The sequence below is a fragment of the Clupea harengus genome, chromosome 16, assembly GCF_900700415.2.
Source record: "Clupea harengus chromosome 16, Ch_v2.0.2, whole genome shotgun sequence".
Classification (NCBI taxonomy): domain Eukaryota; kingdom Metazoa; phylum Chordata; class Actinopteri; order Clupeiformes; family Clupeidae; genus Clupea; species Clupea harengus.
Window position 1 is genome coordinate 10,661,487 of NC_045167.1, and position 2,885 is coordinate 10,664,371.

The following is a 2,885-nucleotide window of genomic DNA, read 5'->3' on the forward strand; positions in this document are numbered from 1 at the left end:
TCTTTACACACACATAGTCTGGTAAGGTGGCTACATACAGTTAGCAGCTGCTAGCTTGTGATGAACTCGTGTTAATATGTGTGATTATGCACTCGTGAATATGAACTCTTACGAAGTTGCACAGGCCCCTGAGGGTCTCCGCTGTACGTCCAAAACCAAAATCTATTCTCGAGGTTCAAAATATTTTCAAAGCAATTTGGCTTTGGGTGTGAGAAGTCGATCGAGTTATCTTCTGTCCCGTCGTTTTGAAGCATACCTTTAAGCTACGGCATTGGTCTCCCATTATTGATCAATTCACGTTTTGATTGAAAGTCCAGTTATGAAAAATGTTTTAGCTTAGCTATATAATCTTCCATTTTCGTAGTCAAGGTCAAATATAAGAAGAGTAACGGCAGAACGAGCATAAACCCGACCGGTGGGCTCTCGCATGCTCCCTTCATTGAAGCAGAGGTACTGTTTGCCTCCTCTCCGTGCTTTTTCACTGCTGCTTTACGTCAGATCAGCAAGGCTAAATAGGTTCTACGCATGCGCTCAACCCAGTTTGTGAGGGATTGCGCAATCTGAGATGAGGCACAGCTCGTCGCTGCCTCACCGTCTCCCTCATAGACATATATACATGTATATATGTCTATGGTCTCCCTGTCTCCTGTCTGTTTGAACAGGACATGCGCAAATTCTGACTGACACACGTCTGACACAAATCTTTCATAGTTGTCTTTTGTGGATGGCTGTTCATCTGTCCTAAGTGAACAATCTTTTTTAAATGGTATGTTTGGTGAGTTTTTATTACATATTATTTATTATAGCTTGTATCTTCTATTCATTTTGAGCATTTTGTTTTGCAAGGAAAAAAAATAAGCTTCCCTGACTGCCCCCCCCCCCCCCCCTTGGTCTGTTGCATTCCGTGGTAAAGACTAAAACTAATACTGAAACTAATAAAAACTAAACTGAAACTAAGCATTTTCAAAAAATAGAAACTAAACTAAACTAGCAAACTCGCTTTAAAAACTAATTAAAACTAAACTGAAATTGAAAACAAAAAGTCAAAACGAAATACAAATAAAAACTAGTGAAAAATGCAAAACTATAATAACCTTGGTGAGCAGTGCCCCACATGGCTGAGTACAGCCAAACGAAGGCAATTAAGAGGCATGGTGTTGGATGGGCGGTACTACCCCAGAGGATTCTCATAGGGAACTCCTCCCCACCCAGGTGTCTCTGGGTTGTACCTCCCAGGTGCACAAAATCAATCAGGCAATCAGGAGCCTTTTTAAACTCAACCAGAGGATTACGGAAGCCAGACTGTCTTGAGCTACTGAGGAGTGAGAACCAGACGCCTTCCAAGACAGTCTCAGGGTAAGAGGCCCGTGGCCTGCCTTTTGTATTCCTGAAGAGGATTAATCGTTGTTTCTGTATCTCTTGCCTCAGGAAGAGCCAGACGGAGCCCCTGATGCCGACTGCCAGTCCGGTGAAGCTTTTTGAGTTACCTTTGTGCGCCCCCTCCCTTTTCCCCCTCAGTTTGTAAAATAAACTCCTGAGTTACATTCACCGCAACCCCTGTTTCTGACTGCTCTTTTCCAGTTTGTGTACCCACTGTTTACCCTTGTAAGGCCAGGCTCCCACAGTATGTATCACACTTTAATGATATGTTGTCTCGTATCTTTGAAACCCTTCAACATAGAGTCAGCGAGGATTAGCTAACATAATGTCCCGTTGAGTGATGGTGACAGAAGAAATTAGATATTCCATTCAAGATCAGCCGTTTTGTAGCTGTGATACTTATCTAGAACATTAACAATGTCTACACTTTATTTCTGACCAGCGTGATTTTTCAAAAACAAGGAAATCTTCTTCGGGATTCCAAACTTTTGAACGGCACTGTAGTTGCTGAAAATGGGCGATTCTTTGATGAAAGTACATTTTCAAGCGCAAAATTGTTATTTCCAACTGAAATCATTATTTCTAACTTTGGCATTGTCTTACATTTTATATTGTGCACCTGATTGGTTTATTGGATGGATAGATATTTGTAGTTTTCCTGGAAAGGGCAATTTCTGGGTGGTTCCACCGTGTGGGACATTTGCAGATACAGCCACAACATAAGCACTCAGTTTGGCACATAGTTTGGTTAAATTGGATTTATTTACATAATAAACTGTGCAAACAGGAGTGCGTGTGTGTGCGCGCGTGCGCATGTGTGTGAGACAGAGAGAGAGAGAGAGAGAGACAAAAAGTCTGTGTGTGTATCTCGATGAGTGTGTGTGAAACAAATGACAAATACATACTGTAAGTGGGAGATGAAGGCACTTGAAGTAATGTTAAATGTGTGATAGATACAGCCACAGTATAGGCAGTTGACAAGTAATTTTGGTTAACAGTGGATCTATTTACATAATGAACTGTGTGAGTGAAAGATAGAGAGAGAGAGAGAGAGAGATAGATAGAGAGAGAGCATGTATCTCTTTGTGTGTGTGTGTGTGTGTGTGTGTGTGTGTGTGTGTGTGTGTGTATGAAAGATACAACAAATACACAAGTGGGAGATGAAGGCCTTTTTGGCATCCCCTCATTTTCAACCTACCTGCACTTAACCCCTTTTCTTACTCCATTCTCCTTCTCTTTGCCTGTGGCTCCACTCGTGTGACCTCTCCTGAAGTTTAGTTGGTGTCAGTTTGACACTAAAATTTCTCTGTGAAATAAATACCAATATATCAGGCAGAAAATAACATGGCAGTGAGTTAGTAATTTTTAGCCTTTTGGTTAGTCGTTGATAAGTAAAACACCTCATGAATTTGAACCAATGTGCTCTCGTTTTGAGGCAGAGCATCATATTGTATCAAGGAAAGCACCCCACATTGTAGGTTGCGTGCGTGTGTATTTAGACACAG